This window comes from Ambystoma mexicanum, chromosome 8 (assembly GCF_040938575.1).
Source record: "Ambystoma mexicanum isolate Mex_15411 chromosome 8, UKY_AmexF1_1, whole genome shotgun sequence".
Classification (NCBI taxonomy): Eukaryota; Metazoa; Chordata; class Amphibia; order Caudata; family Ambystomatidae; genus Ambystoma; species Ambystoma mexicanum.
The window spans coordinates 536,916,544-536,940,269 of record NC_090929.1 but is presented as its reverse complement, the minus strand read 5'-3'; the positions used below and the strand labels follow the sequence as shown (position 1 = coordinate 536,940,269).

At 44.0% G+C, this 23,726-nt stretch overlaps 1 protein-coding gene across 3 annotated transcripts in view; it reads right to left on the bottom strand.

The window, feature by feature from the left end:
• The window catches only part of TP73 (tumor protein p73), a 510,790-nt gene that overhangs the window by 457,663 nt on the left and 29,401 nt on the right, over positions 1-23,726 (bottom strand). Inside the window, exon 1 of one of the 3 annotated variants that reach the window (XM_069610238.1) lies at positions 5,817-5,919. The exons of the other annotated variants lie outside the window; for them this stretch is intronic. The gene's annotated coding sequence lies outside the window, so the exon portion shown is untranslated. Of the gene's footprint in view, positions 1-5,816; positions 5,920-23,726 lie in introns of those variants that run through there. 3 annotated transcript variants of the gene reach the window in all.

Below are 23,726 nucleotides of genomic sequence, written 5' to 3'. Positions count from 1 at the left end.
AGGCCATCCAAGCCTGAATCATCATATAAACCTGGTTAATCCTAGCTGTGTCAGTCTTATATTATCCTGTAAGTGCAAAGAACACCTGGGTGACATCGGCATAATTGGTATAACCAATGCCGGCATCCAGGAGATCAAAGAGTGGGTGCATATAAACATTTAACAGGATAGGAGAAAGACAAGCTCCTTGGGGTACACCACTAGTGAGCAGCTCAGGAAGTGACTGAGACTAAATACCCAATGACTTGCGAATTGTGAATATTGCTCTTTTTTACTTCTTTAAATCCTCTTTGCTGTGTGTGTTAGCGCTCTGAAGCTGCCGTCCTGAGGTGTTAGCACTATACAAAACACTTAAGTTAATAAACTAAAAAATACCTATTGACTTACACTGCAGTTCAAGGAGCAGGGAATTCGGAACTATCCTTTTGATTTTTGAAAGCTAGAACACTTAAGTCGTGGTTAGAAATCACACTACAGGTTGGCTAGTGGCCCAGAATTTCAGCTGGGGATTAGAATTCCAAATGATAAACTTACATTTCCAAATAGAGATTTAAATCTTTTTGAAATTGCAATTCGGCCAATCGGGATTCCGTATTAACACGTATTGCAAGTAACACAATCTGTGATTGACAATTCTGCTTGTCCAATAAGATTTTCTAATGAACATTTGGGGTTCCTATTGCCCGTTGGCTTTACTTGTAATATGAACAGCAATGCTCGGCAATGAATCTTCACAATCCCCATCGACTTCCGAATTCACGATTGGAGAATCAGAATTCTACATGCTCAGTCTGAGTTTCGATTCCATTCTCACGCAGACACAAAAATTGTGGGATTGATCGATCCCTGCATTTAACTTCTTTTTCAAACTCAAATTTGAAGCAGAGCAAACAACAAGAGTCCTGTTGTACCAACATAAAAGAAATTCCAACAAAGGCTCTGTAAATTAAAAAAAACGTTAACTAACAATACAAACACAGTAATGAAAAACTCTATTACGCAAGTCTGTAAAAGAAGACAGAATATGCAGACATTGTAATGTAAGGGGCCGTGCTGTGTCGCAAGACAAGGGTGCACACGCAATCATTTCAGCAGAAATGTCAAGTTCACTGAAGATTTCTTTTAAAAATGTAGAGTGGGGTCTTAGTAATCTCTATGACCCTTAAGGTAAGCCAGGGGGACAGAACAACTTAAAATACCTTTCATTATTGTTATTGGCACTCCAAAGTATCGCACCAGGCTTCTAGGCACTTCAAACTGGTCCAGTCAGTGTTAAGACTTCTTGACTCTGTTTTCCCCAGTGGCCGGTGGCCGTCAAGACAGTTCAGTTGGCTCGACATGGTCAAGCCATGAAGTGCAGTCCTGTCACGGCAAACTGCTTGAATCAGGTGAAGAACAGACAGGCGAATGGTCAAGGGGGTGTCTTGAATCAGATGAATTGTCTCAAATATGGACCACAATGGGACACGGTTCTCCATTGCATTCAGCTAAGCAAAACGGCTCAAGGTGATGGTTCGGATCAGAAAAGTGGTGAATGCCAAAGGCAGCTGCGGTTGCTTGCAGCTGTTCAAAATGTGTCTTGAGATGGTTAAGCTGACATGAAAATGGATCAAACATGGGCAACAGGGTCCAGAGCTGTTTCTCCAGGGGCACGTTAAGTCCCTTATTCAGCACTTTTCAAATAGGGAGGTTTCTAGAGAGCACATGCAGGGTCTGTCACATCCAGTGAGAAGGGTGCTAGGTACCAGTGGTCTCAGCTTGCAATAGGCCTTGTCCAACAAGCAGAACACCCCAAATGTTACTCTGGGATGGTTTAGGAAAAGGTTTGCCCTTTTCCTGGAAGTATTTGTTATATATGGAAGACGATTGAAGAGGACGTTGGAGCAGGCTGCACCCCCCACGAAGTTCCAGGTACAATCCTTCCTCTTCAGGACTCCAGAGATAAGTCAACATGGGGGTGGTCTTGCCCCTTAAATGGGCAATCTTCAACGTCGGATTGGTTCCCTTCTTACCTTCTGTAAGGGGTCCAATCCTGGCTGCTGTTTCAGAGCTGGTGATATCATATCCAGAATGCTTTGTCTGCAGGAAGACAAGATCGAGTACAGGATGTTTGGGAAACTTGGGAGAATTCAAGGTGGTCGGACTATTCTGTGGACTGATGCTTCTCGACCTGGCTACTCCAACTTTACCCTCTTCTCCTGTCTGCCTACATCAAAGAGTCTATGTTAATCACAATCCTGGTGTGATTTCCTTTGGCCTGGCAGAGGTGGTCCTTTGACGCATTGAACCTCTCCCTGCCCACTGGGGGGAGGTCCCATCTTGCGGGAAGGTGAAAAGACTTTCAAAAGGAACACAAAGGCTTTTGCTGGGGCATAGCCCAAACAGTCTGTGTTCGGTGAAACTCGGTCCAAGACAGTGAATACACACCAGGTGTGGACAGGAAGGACCTTTCATACCAAGATGACAATAATATGATACACAAAAGTTTTTTTCCAGTATAATTGTGAATTCTTGTAGACGACCGTACCTTAACCAGACATAGCTTATATGTATTTATTAAACAACTGCCACCAGGCTTTGATGACACACCATTATATAATAAAATGTAGGATCGGGACTGCCCACACTAATGGCAGCTGCTGGCTGCTGGAGATTTATGCAGCATGTTTGCAACAATGTACATGTCACTTTGTACTGCCATGTTGCCAAACTACAATACAGCTGCTGAGAAGTGTCAGTAGACAAACTCAGCAGTGTTACATGTCTGCACAATACTTTTCAGCATGGAAGGTTATGGAAGTGGGGTATGATTAGCAAACCTCAATTTCAGAGACAGATCTATCTGCATCATTTTATTAGTAAACATCAAAAATGCTCAGGCTATTCTGCCCTCATGGATGGCATTCTGTCATAGCCATGTCATTGTCACTGCAGTTAATTTTTTGGACAGTTGCTTCTTTTTAAATCAGTGAGTGGGTGGACTGATGGATTTAACTCCTTGTTCACCAACTTCTCCAACTTCAGGCAGCTTGGTCAACTAAAACAAAAGGGCAGACCCCAACGTCCTTGGAAACAGGGGTAATCTAAACTCAAAAAACAAAACACAAAATGTGTCCACTGAAAAAAATAACTATTTAAAAAAAAACTTTTATAATTTCTATTAAGCATGATTCACTTTCCCTGGAGTAAAATCTGTACTAGATGAGTGTTAGTTTAATGAGCACAAGTAATTTGGTTGTGTATCAAATAACGTGAAACATTTATTTTTCTAAGACATTCCAGGCATACAAATATATACATTGCATACATGAGATATCACCTTCATATGTTAATATTATGGGGTCATTTGTAAGTAATTCCATAAGGAAGAAAGAAAGCAAGTGAGTGCATGAAAGAAGAGACATAAAAGAGAAACCTCTATGTGCGAAGCTTATGAAATTAAGAAACTTAGCATGAAAAGAGACTGTACTGAGTTTATACTGAACCAATAGCCCCAAAGCATTCATGGCTTTCTTTTTTTTGACGTAGACATATATAGTCGGGCATGGGTGGTGGACTAACTTTGGTCTTCCCTATGTTGTACATTTTGACGGGGAGATATAATTATAGCCGTCTTCGTCAGGACTAACATTCAAGACCCATTAAAGTTCACACTGCAGGGTGCCCCTAGTCATGAAGATGGGAGCAGAAAATTGGAATAGGCGGGCAAACACTGTGAGGGAGTCACTCCGGTGCTTATAGAAGTCACCACCCATGGAGAGAGGAATTCCTTGTCGTAGGCTATGAAAAAGTAATTGCTGCTGCCTGGGCTTGGTTAAACAGCGACCTGTTGCGTAGTTCAGGAGTTGACGCGTGGCCCAGATGCGGCTACAGCTGAGAGAGCATGGATAACTAGCCATGGGATACCCCAAGATTAACAAATAGGGTGAGAGGACCTCTGGCCACCGCTACATGTACAGGACTTTGTTATTTGCTGTTGAGTCTTGTCATTGACAGGGATTCCCAAAGGACCAGATTGCATTCTTAACAGTAAAAAAGTGCAGAGGGGCTTCTTACTAGGTGCCAACATCAGTCTGAATCAACAGCAGCCCTTCAAAGGTCATCTAGGTTCACCAATCATGGTCAGGCTCCCCAGATAACCCTGGGCCTGCAGATTGGTAGGGGCAAAGTCAGATCTTAAAAACAAATGCTGTTTCCCCCAAGCTGACAGAGTGAAGGACAGCCTATAGGTTTGGGATGAGTCCTCTGTGTCACGCACAAGGGGGCCACTGTATATTAGTAGGAAAAAAACAAGAAATGTGGACTGGAGGTGTTTACAGACAAACATGGAACTTTGGCCCAAAGGGTAGAAGGATTGTGATGACCAGGGTAGCTACAACAGCAGATTCCTATAATTGTATACCATTTCAGAAGCTGCAACACTTTGAGGTTTAGGGGGTTTGTAACGGGTGTGTTTTGACTTTGGCAGTGTGGTCCTTGTTGAATTACTGGTGGGTGTGCCGGATGCTGCTTAAATGGTTGAAGATATTGGTAAAATCGCACCCATGTCTGCTTACCTCTCTCCTACTGAATGGGCCCTGTGGAGGGATCGGCACATGTGCTGTAATTGGAAACTCCTGCTGTGCCTTTTTGTCTAATTGTATTGGTTTTGGAAAGGGAGTCAATCTCTCTTTATCAATTTTTGGTAGGCCTTTTCCGGGAGGTGCGTTTGGCTGATAGGGCAAGGCTATATTTCTACACAGGTAAAGCTCCCAAAAATAGGGTGACCAGATTTAAAAAGTGAAAAACCGGCACAGGGCAATTAACATAAACGTAGGACTAACTCTTGAAAGTGGCTGCCAAGGCACTACACTTCAGTAGCCGTTGGAGAAGGGGGTTTAAGTGTTACTGTTCAAATAAACACATATTATAATTATTTGATCACAAACTAACACAATCTCAACTTGTAAAATGCTGATTTTCTTCTGTGTCATATTGTGCATTCCTGCCTGCCAGCCATGAAAATCGACTACCAAAAACCGGGACCACTGCAGTTTCCAATGGAAACATAATCTTGAGAAAAGGGCACAGAGCACCAAAAACCGGGACAGTCCCAGCAAAACCATGACAACTGGTCACACTACCCAGAAATAGAACACTATTCCTGCTAGTCTATATTAACATAAAAGTAGGCTGAAAACTGCCCTATTCCGACATTGAAAATCACCTTTTTTGGGGGGGAAACTGGCTCGTCAGGTCATAGGTGTGTCTGTGACAGCGACAGCTGGCTCAGGTGGTTCCTGTGTACTGGGCCAACCTATGGTTTCTCCCCAGAGTGTAGCCTTCTTGCTAGTGGAACCTGTCTGTCCACCAGGGAAAGGTACCTTCTGACCTAGTGATGTTACGTGAGTCGTTCCAGCAGGCCCAGAGCCAGACCTACGCCGTACAGGTGGGTGGAAACCAGGAGTATCCCTCGGAGGGCTACTGCAAATTGCACAACAGATTTAGCCAGGTGACTTAATGGGTATTCCTCCTGTAATCTCGGGAGAAATGGTGCCTTTGTGTTATGCAGAGCTCAGTATGTGCTATGACATGGTTCCTTTACTCCATTTTGCTGTGCCAGTCGCCCTCGACCATCGTCCCACCGCCCAAACCCATCCCCTATGCCAGCCTCTGTACACGGCCTCCTACAACCACTTTCACTTCCCAGGGCTCAGCTTGCTGAAGTGTACCGCCCCCCTGCAGATTACAATCACAACTACAGGACAAAGGAACCCTGCCGCGCACAACGCAGCAAAGCAACGTTTCCGCGAGTACGACAACGGAAAGCGCCCTACCTGGTGCGTAATCTTTCCAAGCCCCCGGGGATCTCCCGCCGACAGCAGGCCTTGTATTGAGAGGCTGCACGCGTCCGAGCGCTGGCACGGGCAGCGTCCCCGTCTCCAAGGCGATGACATTGGAGCTGCCGAGGGCTCTCCAGGAGTGTGCCAAAGGCTGGCGAGTCCCGCTTCCTGGAATTTAGGCGGTTCATGGGCGGGAGCCGGCCGTAGAGGTGCGCATGGGAAATGTGCGGGGCATTACACGTCGGAGGACTTCAGAGCGAGCTGAGCTCGTGTACACAGAACTCCCGAGCCCGTGCTCAGAATTCCAGAGCCATTGTGTATATGACTTATACAGAATGCCCCAGGTCAGGTGGAATGTATAGCCAGAACATTTAAGCCGAATTGAGACTCTGTTTACCTCACCAGTCAGAGCTCTTGCACAGAACAATGGTGGGCTCGTGCACAAAGCCATTGAGATCACAGAGAAGAAGATACAGATTGATGGAGGGCTCGTGTACTGAATGCTCGAACGCGTGTGCACAGAAGAAACGAGGGACCGTATATATAACGAGCCGGGGCTCCTGTATACACTCGAGCTTGTGTACGAACAACTGATAGGCAGAATGAGCAAGAGCGTGTACACAGACCTCAATACCTTATATACACAATATTGTAGTGAAAATCCGAGCGTTCTTAGCCAAGAACTCTTGTACAGAAAGATGAATACATCCTATAGGGAATATACGGCGGTACTTGGATATGCTGACCGAGGCGGTTTGCACAGAACAATGGAAAGCTCATACACGTAACTGTTCAAGACGAACAGGCAAGTATTCGCAAAGGCTCATGTGCAGACAATCAAGAGTTTGTATTTAGAACAACGAATAGCTTGTACACAGAGATCTCATGCTCAAAACGACTGAGCGATCATACAGAATACTCAAGAGCCTGTAAAGAAAAAGATTGAGAACTTGCGTGCAAAAAGAGCCTCCAAACAGAAGGTTCGGGTGGTTATATGCAGAACAATCGAGTGCCCCTATACAGAATGATCCAGGGTTTCTGCAAATGTCAAAAACCCAATAACATAACACCCATCCTTCACTTTACGTACATATTCATGCTCACACAACTGCATGCATCTCACCACCACATAGACTACAACACCACCACCCACAACTCAACATACCAAACGCCCGCGCAGCCGCACCTCACCACAGAAACAATGACACATAACCTACCTTCAGAGCCACACATGTTTCTCCCCACCTGCACAATCCACACTCTTCATTATAATACAGCCGATACTGGCACACCATATCTCCCCGGCTACACAACATGCACCATGCCCCCAGAGCCGCACCTATTCCACATATTCCACCTTCAGAGCAACAAACACACTTCATACCACTACCACCACATCTCCTATCAAATCCCTCACAGCAATCTCTCTGTGCCAGCTCTACTCCACCACCATGCCGCAAATTACCCTCACTAGGAACACTATTTGCCCCAATCTCCATTCTCCCCCTCCCCCGCCACCTTTCCTGGCAACACTGCCAATTTTCCTCTCCCTGGGTCAATTCCAAACTCTTGCAATCCCTCCACCCTTCACCATTCCCAATTACACTGCCACTTTCGTCCCCTATGCCACTGTCATGCACTACACCAGCGGTCTGCAAATTGCGTACCTCCAGATAGTATAGACTACGATTCCTCTGATCACTAGTGATTCAATATTCTGGCTAAGACTGATGGGAGTTGTAGTCTAAAATATGTGGGGAGCCAAAGGTTTACAGTCCCTGTACGATTAAAGGTTGATCCCCTTCAACCCCACAATCACCTCCTACTACCACTACACCCCCATCGGCTTCCAGCTGTCAGCTTTTGCCAGTCCCAATACATCATCATGCCTCTCCCCACTCTTCTGTCCTCCCAACTCCACTACCAAGTCCTACCCACAATTCATGCTTCTGTGAAAATTAATCATAATTTATCCGTTTAATAGCCAAAATTACCATGACATTTCGAAAATGCACATACCTACAAGTGTAATGTGAATTATTCTAGTTGTATGCATTGCAGACTTGGCTCTTTGAACCCATTTTTTTCCCCACTGAAGGGTGAAAGCAAAATAAAAGGCAAAGTGGACATTTCTCCCACCTCTACCCATAACCCTAAGAGGTTCCCAGACCTTTAGGACTGACACGACATTTTTTATATTTTGTCTCTTTTATGCAACAGTAAGAAGAAAGTACCTATTTCCTTTCTACAGAAATGTGGGGATTAATCGTGTCGCCCGGGCCTTCAGTTTTATATTTGTGCCACGGACGAATACTCGTCCAGTGCACTTTATCGCTACATTGAACGCACACAGGAATAAAATGCGAACTATGAACTCCTACTAAACATTCAATACACACCTGCTCTCAGGTACAAAATGCTCTCTATTGTTTACTTATGCATATGAATTTATTCTTGGATGTTTTTTGTAGCTTTGGATTTCATCGATACGCAGTGATGATTTTAATGTTATTATATTTATAGCTGTGTTTTGTACTTATATAAAATTTGGTTCATTTTCCCAAATAAAGATTAAAGTTGTCATTATTCTTCAAGTTCTTGAATAGTTCCTCAGATATCAAGTTATACCGGTTACATTTTCCGTTATCGCCCTTATCACAATCATAATCCCTTCTCTTTATTGCATTTGTCCGGGCGGCCTCCTGTCCTCTGCGGTTCACTCCTGTGCCTTCTTTTGCCGTGAAGGACCTCTCAGGGCTCAGCACTCATTCAGGTACGTTGGTTTGCTTTCTCGCTTCTTCCTTTCGGGCTTCACATTCGTCCCGTTCTCAGCGTCTCAGCAGCTGGGCAGGTTCAGCACTCCCTGGCATCCAGGTTTTAGTGTTGTTAAACTGTCAGCTGGCCTACAACGGTACTTCCATTGTCACGCCATCACCTCAGATGGTTCCTTGAACTCTGTCCGAACGGCTTTACCGTTGTCTGCTTTGCCGGGCCTCAGGCGACTGTGCTTGTCATTATTGGCTTCTCTAGTTCTGCATTTCCGCAGTTCAACTCTGCTCTGCCGCTCCACAGCATTCTGATGTCAAGGGGCACCATTCCCTCTCTCCCCCTCTCTGGTCTACTCCACTTTCACACAAGTTTCTTCTTAAAGGGGTATTCCCCTTTCCTTTAGACAGCGTGCTGGATTCAACATTGCCTAAAGCCAAACAGAAGGAGGACACAGTGTTTTTGACGGAAGGCAGCCCCATAACGCCAGTAAGATTGAGATCCTTCTCATTGGGACCCCTACTCCCACCTTCCACCTATGCTCTAGCCGCCCTCCTTGGGCCCCCTCCCCTCACCCTCTTGTGAGGCTAAAAACATGGGTGTCATCTTTGACTCCTCTCTCTCCCCCTCACCTCATATTGCTGACCTTGTTAAGAAGGCCCACTGTCAGCTTCACCTCCTCAGAGGCATTCTTCCTTTCCTCATCTTCCCCCAGAAACTCAATGGCTCTAGAGCTCCGGTTCTCTCAAGGCTTGATTATTGCAACAACCTCTTCCTTAATCTGCTTCTTTCTTCACTCAGCCCTCTTCAACTAATCCAGAATAGGACTGCAAGACTTATCCTTAGCCTCAAGCCCAGGGACCGCATCTTCCCAGCCCTAAAATCTCTCCACTGGCTCCCCATGGCTGCAAGGATCAAGTTCAAGATCCTCTGCATTATCCACAATGCTTTCTGGGGTCTTGGACCTCGCTACATCCAACTCTCTCTCTCCCTAAATATCTCCCTACTAGAGTCCTTCGGTCTTCTAGCTCCAACTGTCTGCAGATCAGATGTTTCTCTAAGCAGAGTGGGGGGTAGAACTCACTCTTCTGCAAGAGCCTCCATCTGGAACTGCCTTCCTGCTCCTCTCCGTCTTGAGCCGGATCTCCCTAAGTTCTAGAAGCTTGTCAAGACTTTCCTTTCCTCCTCCTTCTCCCTCACCTCTCCCCAGCTAGTCGCTATGACTGGATGCCTATTTCCCTTATGAGTGTCGCTGGGGTCAGGCCTGCCTTCGTCCAGTCTCTCTTTCTCACCTCTTCCTACCAGAACTTGCCCTCAGGCTCCCTTCCTTGATTGCCTTCCAGGCTGACCCTTCCCCTGCCCCTCGCTCTCCCACCCCACCCTTGGCTTCCCCTGGCACTGGCCCACCTGGGCACCCTTTAGAACTTGCCCAGCCCCCTGAACCTTTCCCTCCTTCACTTCTCCCTTCCCCTAACCTGCACCCTCCCACCTGCACTTCTTGATACTGCACTTGCACAATCCGAATTTCACAAGGCCTAGTAGGACCGTTATTGCTGTTTTGCTCCCATGTCCCCCTCCCTCTTTTGTCTTGTGGGACCTGAAAACACTTTCTGCTGTATTGGCGCCATACAAATGTTCAATACATAACATTTTAAAAAAAATATCAAAAAAAAGAATGGCCTTCCTCCACACCCCCACTGAGCCCTCTCCTTTTCCTGGTTGTGATATGATCTAAGTTACCCCATGCATTCTACAGCCTTCTCCTCCTTAGTTCCTTGTTGATCCAGAGTCGGTTGCAAGACACAGGGAAATATTGTCTAAAGTCCTTAAGTGCACCTATGTCTATAAATTCACGCGCAGAGAGAAAAGCCAATATTTACAGATGCCAGTAGCTCAGCCAGCGAGGCCAATATGAAGGTTGTTTACTGTACCAAGCTGTGTGTGTTCATATCGCAGTGCTATTTATGCGTGGTCCAATGCATTCATTTATAGTTGGGCAGAGTATTGTGCCATTCTGACTAGGCTACATTTAGCTGCTAAAGGAAACAGGTTGTCAGGGTTTTAAAGCACACACAATCGCTGTCATTTAAGCAGAGGGACACTTTTTCTCAGTTAGAGGACATCAGGCCTGATTGTGTGACTGTAGAGGTGAGTAACCATACCTGTTAAAGGCTGTTTCCATCCTATCCACACAAAAAACGAATGGCAATCTTTGGGACTTTTCAGATTTGAAGAGCATTTACTAGGCCCATAGTAAAAAAAAATGAAGGAAATACTGGATGAGATATGTGAATGTTTGCAAAGATAAGGCAAGTTAAGTATTATATAGCGCTCTTCTGCCAATAATGTTGGCCTCTCTGCATGTAGTTCTATAAGGTAGGCAGGTGGTGGTATTAGTCAGAAAGCAGAAAAGACAGATGTGAAAAACCTTTAGTGCTGATGGGTGCAGGCTGGAAGTACCTGTTAATTGTGAACTGATATAAAAAACGAAGTGAGGCCCCTGGGTTGTGATGTATTGATTGAGAGAGTGGTTGTGGATTGAAGAAGGGTAAAGGAGGTGTCTGCTATGTATAGTAGACTTGGTGAGTCGCCTGAACAGAGTAAGTGAAGTATGAGTTGCAAGGTTTGAGAAAATGAACCGGTTAGTCGAGAGGTGAGAGTGGGATGATGGGGCAGGAGGAGAGCTTTTTGGCTCTTAGATGTAGCTTTCTTCGAGGGATGCCGGTACAGTTCATTATCAGGCAGCCGGGCAAATAATTGATGGTTGTTCCCAGGAGTGTTTGGGTTGGAGAGGTAGTCAAGATTCTAAGGTGATTAAGATTAGGGCCAAATGGGGAAGTTTAATAATGAAACATTGTTCCAGATAGCACTTATTCTAAAAGACGATGTGGAGCTGGGTGTGAATGCCTCTTACCAACAGAAGGAAAGAGGTTGCTTCAAACAGTATGATGTCTTTCCGCAATGCGATGGATCCCTTTTCATTTGTTCGTGTGGTGCTGGGTTCGGAGGAAATCTTATGCATAGCTTTGGGTGGTGCAAGTTGGTACGTCAAAGAGACAAGTCTTGATCTGTTTCTTGACTGTTGGGTGTTTCGCTTCCAGTTGCAGATATTTGCAGATATTTAGCTAGTGTGTGCCAGAGGTTCATAGGAAGGAATGAGGATGTGGATCCTTCTTGTTTCTTTTTAAAGTTCAGGCCTAGGACTAGTGCATCGCCGCTGGACCATACTTTGAATAGGTGAGTTGTTCAGGAATAGATGTCTCCTTACATGGCAGGAGCATTCAGCGATGCACAAGGTTTGGAAATGGATCCTTTTCTTGGCGGGAAGGCAGTGGTAAATACGTAGTTCCAGTGTGATTTGCTCGAATCTCTTAATTCTAAGGAGTAATCTCGCCGTTGCATTTTGCACGCTTGGAAATGCCCTCAGTGCTAAGCTCAACTAGGCATCATTTGCATTTAACACCATTTCCAATCTGCCCCTCTGAGCTGCAGTTGTCTCCTGGTGTTACAAGCGGGACAGAGGGTGACCCCTGGTTTTAAGCTACTTCAACAATTTACTGAAGGAATGCTATTCACTGGGGACTCTGAAGAGGTGTCATAGGAGATTTGGGAATGAAGTTACAAACTGTACTGCAGCAACCATCTGTTTGATGCATTAAGAAAAGTATAAAAATGCAGCACACATTCTAACTGGTATTGAGGATATTTTCAAGTCCTTTGCAACACTGAAGAGTGATGGGCGGAAAGCTGTGAATTACTCCTAACCACTGGCAACTGCTCCAGGCAGCCTCGCATTCCATGATTTTACAGTCTCTCCTGTGCCTCAGGGGTTTGGGCTGGGTTATGGTGGAGGTTGCAGTGGGTTGGCAACCCGAGACCTGAGGCCTAGAAAGCCAGCAGATGTCCGCCTCTGGATTTGAACTTCATAGTGAATGGAGTTGGGTGTTCCAGGTGAAAACAGAGCACTGCACAAAAGGGTGGCCGATAAGACATTGTCACTTGGCTGCCTGCATGCCATACAGACACTCTACAACTTTATTCACTGGCTATTGTTATTCAGTGGAGCATATAAAGTACAACGATGGTATTGCTTCTCCCCCACTTCACTATTTCAAATATGTAACAGAGTTTATGACTCACCGTACATAGTCGATCCCACTTTTTCAAGTCTAGAACATTTCAAAAGAAGCCCAATGCCTCGAAAAATGAGAGGGCATTATAGACATTATGCAATGTCCATCACTAATACATGCAAGCTAAACAGAATAGGGCTCAGAATGTGAGACTTGAGGAAAGATGCTTAGGGGTGATATGTGAGCAGATGTAGCAACTGCAGGGGAACTGCTTCATGGTATGTGACAACGGGGTGTAAATTAGAACAGAAGGCAGGAAAAGCATGGTAGGAACACCGAATACCAAAAAGGTCAGTAGAAGCAGGATTCATTCTTCAAGCAGCTGGAACTAACATTGATACGGGCAGTGGTCCTTATGCACTAATTCCCTATGAAATATTCACATTTTCTATAGTATTGCAGTGCTTTATTAATTGTATTGGGCTATCCGAGTTCTGCACAAGTTTTAAAGAGAAGGCTCATAGGAATGTCATCAAATGTCCCTTAGCCCAGTCTGGTTCCTAGCCTTCAGTTCATCCATTTGACCCAGCTATCAATAATGGAATGAGGGCTTGAATCTCCTGTTCATTATTTAAAAGGACTTCAAGCTTTAGCTATATTGACGACATAGAATAAGGGAGAAGCAGCATTGTTTTTCCCAAATTCTTCAGAGCTAATAAACTCAGGTAGGTCATAACTATGAATTCAGAATGCAGAACCTCTCCATGTCTGCAGATGCATGAATTTCTCAAGTCCCTGTTTGCTTGAATGTTACCGCAATTAGCTACGAGTTTACAAATACCCACTTGTTTTAATTTGCATTTGCCTCACACGACTGATGAGAGACAGTCACAAGTTGACTCCTCCCATCTTATTATGACCTAATAATTAGCCTGGGAATCTGTCCGTATTCAGAAATTAAGAACGAGGAAGCAAGCTTGGACATGCTCTACTCAAAAAGTGATGGGAGTCTCATCTAATTATCAGAGGGTTTTGTTGACACGTGAAGTGCTTTGGGGAGTAAAGTATATGAAAATACAGAGGAGAAATTGGTGTTTAATCATATAGTGTTGCATGTGGCACCTTTATTAATACCTTGCGCTTGGGAGCCTCACAGAATAACATTATTCCCTTCTGATTCTATCATGTAAAATTCAGGCTGATGTTGACCAAAGGGTAATAATGGTGTCAGCATTATTAACTGCTTTTGCATGTCACCAGGCAAACTTTACCGCCTGACAACAAATGCTGATTATTTGTGATCCACTAAAATGGAACATTGTGTTAGAAAAAGGCAATGGTCTGGTATATTTTCTATCGCTGCAAAAGTTCCAAAGGGTGCAAGTCAACAGTTCTATTTTAATTTGCTCAGTGCAAGGGTAAACCAAAGAGAGGATTACAGCATTGACCATGTTGCTGCACCGAGCCTGACAACAAAGAGTGCCCTGTCAAATATTGCAGAATCCCTGAAACACCATTTCTTAACGTAGTGTCCGACCCCGATCTTGTCAAATTTCCTATCGAATCCTCTGCCTCTATTTGCCCAATTTCTAGGCTACTGGCACCCCCCACCCCCCCACGTGTCATCCTACACCCCACTTTGTAACTACCATCCCCAATTTCCTATGGTGCAAAACTGATCCCTGGTTTCCTGGTCTACGATGCTACTTATTTTTCACTGACCCCCACCAAGGCAACATCCTTTGGGTTACTTTCCTCCAGTACACTTAAAATTACAAACAAATGTTCAACACCACACCTTCGCTTCCCCAATGTTGTTCTTCCCAATACTGACACTCTGTGATTTCCTATCCCTGCCCTCATTGTATTCCCTTCAAGCTTTAGCCTTTCTTGTGTTCCCTATTTTTCAATCCTGCTCCACATGTATGTTCCTGAACCATTGTCCTCTGCCAATTGTTCCCCAATTTCCTATCGCATACTACCCCTTGTATTCACCAATGTCCTTTTCTAATGTCCTTCCGCAATGGGACTTGATTTCAAGAGTCCCCTCATCTCCCTTTTTTCAACCACCCCGATGTTCCCATTCCCCTTGCTTTTTGAGTGTGGTACATTTTAGCTCCACAATTTCAGAAAAGGTTGCCACTAAAACCTCATCACTAAATTGAAATGAGACTCTAGTTAACTCTGTAGCTTTTCTCTAGAGACATACTTTGCTAAATTTCACTTTAGGATTCAATTGTTGTGAATTGCCTCAATATTCCGATGATGAATCTAGGGGATCAATCAGATACCATATTAATAACCTGTTCTTATACAGAACTTGAGGTTGCAGTTATGCTGGTTTGCAAGCGTTACCAGCACATGGAAGTCCATATTGACTTTTTCTACACCAACCACAAAGCATGTAATGCAGTCAATAATCCCTGTTATTGACCTCATTGTAAACATTATTACGTCAGCAGAATTACAGCCTGCATTAATTCCACTATTTTACTTTATTTCACTGTTACAACAAGGTGCAAATAACCTTAAAGACCTTTGGACAGACCCTTAACACTTGGGAAAAATGCCCTTCTTCAACTTACTGCCCTGGGCTTTGCTTCGAGCAATAACTTAGTAGCAGGCTTTATTTACCCCGCGACACTGTGCACTCCTTTGATCTACAAAGCATAATTATTACCCAGATGAATGGTATTCGTTTCCTTGACCGTAGAAAGATTCAAGGAAGAGTGCACCTGTCTAAAGTCATGATCCTGTGATGTGGAAGCTACTCACAGATACCATCCAGGAGCCAGTTACTCATTTAGCGCCTTTCATGACAAGGGTTGGAGCTAAACTTAAGGAATTTGATTTCAACCTCAAATACTTCGTTGACAGCACAGTTTTTCTGTACACGTCAAAAGTTTTGAAACTGAAGTCAACTGCTTGCACTTAGCTTGCAATCCCTGCAGAATCCTTTCTTACAGTCAATTCAAATGTAATTATTTCAGATTGTTAGCCACAAAATCACATTACGCACAGATTATCGGAAATACAAATGAAAATAAACACACTTTGGTGCTAAACATTCATATATAAAATTACATAACAATGAAAACATATTTAAATACGCTGAAATAAAGTAAAATAAAGACTTCATTGGACCGCAAGGAAAATGATAGACCTTATTTTCAACAAATATTATTAGAAATGCCGATACATATTAATGTCCTTCATAGTCATTTTCAGGGTTCTTATTCTCAGGGCAATATGTGAATAGTTTTAAGGGCCTAAATCAGCTGTCTGCAATCTTTGGCTCTTTAGATGTTTTGGACTACAAATCCCAACAGTCCAAGCCAGCATAGCCAATGGTGCAGGGTCATGGGAGCAGTAGTCTAACACATCTGGGGAGCTGCACGTTGCAGACCCCTGGCCTAAGTACTCATTAGTTAATTTCAGTTAATAGTAACCTGCATGGTACTACGTAGACTCCAATATTTGCAACAACGGTATTAATATCAGTGGATATCAAAGCCCTTTTTTATTGGTTTTCAAGGCTCTCTTTTGTTGAGGCCAGCCGCCAGATACTTTTCAAGGGTTTAAGGGCCGCATTACGAGTTTGGAGGTATTTCAGAGGAAAATCCTCTGAAATACCACTAAACAGATTTACCGTTAGTGCCACTTGGTCAGGCGGAATTTCCGCCTGATTACAAGTGGTGGTAGCGGTGTAAATCCCCATTTATTTTGGGTCAATTTGACCTAATGGTGCTTTTTATTTGCGAAATTACCGCTGCAGTAATTCCGCCAATTCTGCTGACATTTTGGTGTCGGGTGGCAAGATTTACCTCCAGGGTTTTGTTAGAGGCAAATCTTCCATTCAAAGCCAAAACTCATAATTTGGCGTAGTGGTAACATTGGAGGTAACTCAGTTACCTCCAATTTTACCACTTACCGCAATACTCGTAAAGAGGCCCAAATATCTTTCATATCATTAGTCAACATAACATATCAGGCTGCATGACAGTGATAAAACTCCAGCATTCAAAGCAAAGGGAGAAGGCAGCGTTTCATAAAGTCACTGTAGTGGTCAGAAACGTAATATTAAATTGCAGGTGGAACAAGAGAATTAATTTCCATTCTTTCCCTGTATCAATACATTAACACCCAGAAGTAAATTCCGAAATGTATTTTGGAACAGCGTTTGCAAACTGTGCGACTGACTTTCAATGGAAGCTAAAAGGGAAGTCTCTCAAAAGATGGATGTGCCCAATAATCATGGACACATTGCAATATGCTGGCATTGAAACTTTTAGAGGGGGATTGGGTAAGTATAGGCCATTGATCAGTGTTATTATTGGGAATTTGGTTCTGCTTGTTTGAGATGGGATCTGAGGCCCAGGATCTGCTCTATAGTTGTTTTGCTTCTTATTGTTCTCATTGCATATTTTGCGAATGCATAAATAAATAAAATAATCACAGACAGTGATTTTAACAAATTTGGTCACAGTTTACCGCTGCTCAGAGAAAGGAAACAGTTTTGAAAGCAGCTTTTTTGCCTCCTTTTGGATCGCGCTTGGACTGGCAATCTAAGTCCTTTGGACCAGTGTTGGTGAGGTCTGGTATGCCAGAGGTCTGGCGGTTGCTACAAGCTCACCCGTTCAGCTCCCAAGGGCCCAAAAACCCTTCCCCCAGAACAAATGGAGGACTCAGCCATGGGCAAGTTAGAACTGTCGTTTATTACAAAAAACAGATAGCGATCATGCAGGGCATTAAAAAATCTCTGGAGTCACGATTCCAAGAAACGTGTCACCCTTTTTTGATGCAGAATGGCGTCAGCAACTGGGCCCTCCCCAAAAAACCTATCACACGTACTCATCGGGTGCTCGGAGAGGTAGACACTATAGATCGCCCATATACGTTTTACCCAATTGGTCCTTCCATGTCAGGTGGCTGGCCTTCCCCTTCCCCAATAAACTATCTATTACATTGTTGCAGGGTCACAGGATTACCATTGGCCCTTGCCCCCTGCCATCCACCCGTGGGTTTCTGTCCTCTGATTGGCTGGAACTGGTCTCCACAGGCCTGGGATCCAGTTCTGTTCTCAGCCCTCTGTGCACCTCTTCAAGGTGTGTGAAGGACTATGTGTTCCCAATGTATCTGGTAGCAACACCACTTTTGCCTGTGAGAGTGCTCTCCACATTGCAACATTGTTAACTTGCTCATGTTTGACTTCATGTCTGGGGTGCTGAGAACTGTTCGTCTTCCCACCGCATTGAATGAACATTGTCTAGCTTGGCCTCATCAAGTGGTTGAGGATCTCAAAATCCAGCCCTTCTGGTCTGCAATTATGAGGATTTATTCTGTTTTTCTGCAGATGGCTCCTTATCGTTTTAGGTTTGGAATGAGCTGCTTATCTCTGACCTTGGATACGAGCCCTGGCCTTCCGGCTCTGTGCAGCCTGGTCCTGCTTCCTCATCCTTTGTCCTGCGACTTGAGGCCTTATGTGATTTTCATTAGATTTATACTATGATTTCTACACACTTATATAGTGCTATATTCCCTATAGGTTAGTTGTACTTGGTCCTGCCAGGAGCCTTATGTAATCCTGTAGTTTCACAGGGGAGTTGCCATAAGCATCTGCAAGCTTGCTCTGCATCTCTTCAATGCCTTGCGTTCAGCGTTGATGCACTTGGCTAATGAGAAAAATAATAAAAGCTTTGACCGTCTGTATATGTATTTGTCCTCTATCTACAGAACCATGTATGCATATTCTTCATGTATACGAATGTGTGTTTGTGTAAAGCTGTGCATGGTTGCGAGTGTACTTCATGACTAACGTGGCTATGTCGTGGTGTCACTACTGACGTCAGCACTGTGATTTCTTGGCATTAGTCATCATCACCGATCATGGCATTTGCATCCATGACCATTGCTGAGGCACCTATATCCATACAGACATACACTGGATAAGGTCAGAACGGTTGTCTGAGATCGTACTTCTCTGCATACGTGTCAGTCACTGGTGCTCCTGGGGGCTGTCTGAATAATGAGTGACTTTGGGCGTTCTTGACTTTTCGGGCTGTAAAGGGGATGAGGGTGGGCATTCCTGGGACCCTCTCTTCACCAGAGAACAAATCCACTTGCTTAAGTAGATGGGACAGGGGTTTTCCTAGAACTGGAGCATGCCCTGCCTTTGGTTATGATCAACCTGTGTATAAGGGGACTTTTCTTTTCACAAGATTGATATGCATATGAGAAGGGGACCCGGCTTAAAAGCATAAAATATACTAGCCACTGATAACTCTAAATGTCATTCTACGTCATTTGCTGGCTTACCCCAGGACAAATCACAGGAATCTATTGTCTTCCATTCGTAGTGGGGTAAAATTAGAATATTTCCATGAACCACTGGTATAAGTGCCAATGGGGAGGGTAGCATTGCCTAGTAGACCCCATATGTCTCTCAGAAGTTTTACACACCTCCATTGACTTGAGCCTTTTTTTGAAAAGAAAGCCCTAAAACCTGCCTACCCAATTAGAATTTTGCCATGAAGCAGAAGCAAGCACACAGGTTCTTTCTTATCAGTGCCGAGTATTCCATGAATGGAGAGAATCTTCACAATATGAGGCGGTAGGAGGGTCATTTTCCACAGTCGCATAGAAGCCAGAGAGAGCAAGCAGCATCACCCTGAGATTAGTACTCTGCTTCGAGGACCTTGCTTGGAAAGGTTGGGTCTAGATCCGAGGGGAACCTAATGGATGGGTCAAAACGAGGCCATGCAAAATGGTGGCATTCAGAATTACAATTTACATCCTCAAACATCAGGGGTTTAGACAACATATTTAATTTACCCTGCCTCACTTTATAAGAAGAAACCTTTCAAAATAAATGAAACATGAACATCTTCTGAACATGAGTTTTAATAGTGATATTTTGAGCAATGAACTTTTGTTGGAGATGTTTTGTCTGCAACAATCACTCTACTATCCTGTTAAAACATCACTCATTCCCCCAAGACCCCCCCACAACTGGGCTGACATGTAACTAACCCTACCTGAGCCCTATTGGCCTGTTAGTGGCACTGATTTGTCACTTGGTATCCCAGTGTACTTGAAGTTAAACTATGTGGATTCCACTGCCTACACTCTTGCCCAACCCAACGTTTTGAGAGCATTTTGAAAGAGAGCCAGTGTGATGCCGTCCAGATTGCAAGTTGGTGGCAGTCTCAGATATTCTCCTTAAGACTGATGCTACACACCTGCCTCTTGCTGGGCAATGAAGGCTTTAAGAGGCAGCATGAGATGCTCTTCCATGCTGAGGATCCCCCTGGGTAGTTTGAAAAATAATGATTAGGTGCAGTATATCTGCCTAAGAGCAGCAGTGAAAACTGAGCTCAATGTCTTGTTATATTTCTATGACAGAGGTTAAAATGGGTCTTTGAGGTTGCATGTTTCCAAAGTCTCTTCCACATACGATGGGCTGCTATTCTACAATTGTTATGTGAAGCAGGATACAAAGTTTTATTACAGGGGTTGGGGTTGGGAGGGAGTTATCCAGCAAGTGTCTCCTAGCACCTAAGCATTGAAATACTCAATAAACACGAGATACAATGACGGTGACTGGCCCTCTTTACGGATCACGAATTCCATTGAGACATAAAAATCAAAGACCCCCAAAGCTTCTGACTACTTCCACAATCTTCTCTTGGCTCAAGTTGGAAGGCTAATGGCCTTCTTCCTGGGCTTCACAAATGCACTCTATGCCAGCATACTCAAATAACAAGCAAACGGTGCTCAGAATTTTTTTTTAAAAAAATTACTGGACAGCTGTAGTTGGATCATTTGTCTCTGCAGGAAAATTCTGATTGGATGGAACATCGACAAGGGGCTACTTTCTTTTAGGACATTGATGTTTTTAACGTATGCTCTGTATTTTGCCTCATCTTCATGCAGTCCAGTTTCTGTAAACAGTAACCTTGGCATATGTAATCCCTTGCATTTATCTTTTCGCAATGGGATTCTTTAAGCACCAGGCACCTGGTCCCTTACACATGTGGCATATTTCATCCACGACTCATCTATTACTGTGTCCTCCTGCCCTAGTGGTATTATTTATGATCTTTTCCGGTCATATTTTGCCCATTTAGTACTGCTTTTTTTTTCTTACGCCCGTTAAGGCTTCATTGATTTTCTATGGACCTCTGGTCAGAAAGTGACCAGGATCTGTGAAGTTTTGCCAATGTGTTAAACTCTGGTGTATATGTACATTGTCCCTCCTTTCCATGGAAATGAGAGCTTTGTCACTTTTGATTTGTAGTACCCCTTTACTAATTTTCATGATATGGTTTGAATTAGGCCTACCCTTCTGGAAGTCCGTTCCTCATGTGATTTTACTTGGAAAAAGAATAAGCATAAGCGTTGGTTGGTCCTTCTCTGTAAAAAATATACATTAAAGCAGAGTATTTCTTCCTAGCTAACTTTGCACATTGTTCTGCCCTCCATGTACCTTTACATTTCTGCGTTCAGACTGTGCAAGGTGGGGGATATATCTCCAGTCGACCATTTGCTGGTCCTTTTCTGCACAGATGAGAATGGTGGCATTAACTCTGGGGAAGAGTGGCTTTTGCGCTACCTTGAGTAAAAAGAAAACATATCAGCAGGAAAGATGAATGTATTTAAAATGGTCTCAAAAGATTGTGCAGTAACAAACAAGCTCCCACTCAAATGGAGTGCAATTGTGTAAATCTGGCATGTGTCGCGGCACTCAGACCTGCAGCAATTTGGGTTGGAGTGGAATGTTTCAGTAGCAACATCCATCTGTCCCACCAGAAATGTAGTGTTTCCTTCGCCTCTGCTCTGGGAGGCGCAGCTTCTGTAGGGGTGGGGAGCAATGGCTTCTATGGGGGTAAATCGGTCAGACTCCTCAGGGAAATGTAAGAGACATGGACCAACAGAGAGAGAGCAGACTATGGCACCACGTGAGGAAAATCAGATCATTTCCTTGGAGAAGACCGACCTCCCTCGTTGCAGGTCTACAGTTATTGGCAGAAACTTCAAAATTGAAAACAAAACCAAAGTTGTCTAGCACTAAAAGAGGAAACTTAAAAGAAAACGGTTTAAGGACACATTTTCAAGATTCGCATGACTGAACCTAATTTGTTTGTATGAGACCAGAGCTTGTGTTAGGGGAAAGCTTCATGCAGAACACAAACTACAATAACGTCAACCACTCACACAAGGCTCATTGCATATGACAACCCAAATTCTTGCTTGATACCGAAATAACTATGTTTGTCACACAGCTCGATCTCATGCTATTTATCGATCTCAGAAGGGTATAAGTCTGAATCGGCCTTGCTGGGATTAATGTTCCTGTACCACACAGCTCCGCATAGAGCTATCCAACAACAATGAAACCGAAAGGTTAGGGTAGGCAGGCAGCATTTACATGACCACATGCGCAGGTGGTATTTAAGTGATCATGAGCACCTCCTTCCTTTGTTTCCAGTCTTGCAAGCCGTTTCTCCTAAATGTAGGTGCTGTGCTCAGCCAGAGCTTCCAGTGTTGTCAACAATTGTTTGCTTTCGTGAGATCCTGAAAGGTTTACCTTAAGAAAGGTTCACACAAAAGGCTGAATGTCTGCCATAATAAGCACACCTGCCTTGCATATGGTGGATCCCCAGAGGACCGCTCCCGCGGGTGTACTACTGCAGTGAGAAGCGCCAGGTGGGAAATTAACCACACCTGACTGGCAAATGCAATGAGGAGAATTGAATCTCCAGCTGGAGATACAGCAGGAAGCAGGTTGCTCTCAGATGCTGAGAGCATGATCTGATCACAGAGGAGGAAACAAGGCAAACGTAACAGCTGCAGAGCTGCAGTGAGGCATCGCACGAAGGGAGGTTTGCTGGCATGCATTCTATACCTACTATCACGGGTGTGAGATGATCATCCATCTCTTCAGCCACCTGCTCATCCATCCACTTTTAAGATTGTCCGACTATCAGTCTGTATGGCCTTCCATTTGTCGGTGAGGCCCATCTGATCTATCTATCAAGCTATTGATCGATCTTTTGATAAATTAAGCTATGTATTGGTCCAGCCATCTTCATCCTTCCATGAATCGATCATTCTATTGCTCCATCCACCCATATATGAATACATCGACTAACCCATCAATCTATCGATTGATCCACACAAGCAACCATCCATCCATTCATCCATCGAGCAAACTATGATTGATTTACCGACCTGGGGCATTTATAGAGTACAATTTAGCTTTATTGAAAAAAAGGTCTGCAGACACAGATCTTGTGTTGTTAATTCTATCATGGAACAAACAAGACTTCAGAGGTTGTATACAGTTAAGAAGGGGTCGACCCAGCACAGGTCTCGTGACCGACCAAATTCTAAGATTCATTCAGACTTTCAGGATACTTACAATGGATATCAAGAACACAAACTGTACAATTAGTATTATTGGGGGAGGATTCATTACATATTTATGGTCTACATGAAATTTTGATTTTATTTTTCAATGGGGCAACAAGCTCCTTCCTAAAAATAAATTACATCAAAAGGAATTCGATTTTCTGGCCTCTGCCATAGAGAAGGATTTGACACCTGTTGACTTCAGCTTATAACGTGGAACGGCCCAAAATGAGTGTGAACCAAATCCAATGCCCCTGTAGGCTTTTAAATATGCCAGACTCAACTTTTGCAGACCATTTGGTCACAGGCATCTTGTTTTGAATTTAACCATGGACGCTACAATTAACCAATGCAAGACTACTCTCTTCTGGAATATATAATCACGCCTTTTCATGCCCCAACTCAGCCTGATTTCTGCAGGATGTACCTTCAGAGGACATCACTGACCCCCTGAGAGTTCCCCCCCATGTCAATCTGGGTAACTGAAAAGACCCTGACATCGCTAGTTGTGATCTTGCAATGAGAAAATCAGGAACCCATTCACACAGTCCAAGTTCCCATCGCCCTGCCGAGCTAAACTATGCTGTCCAAAAGGACAGAATAGTCTAGAGTGGAAAACACAGAAACAGTCATGTCAGACAAAGATCAGTGGATT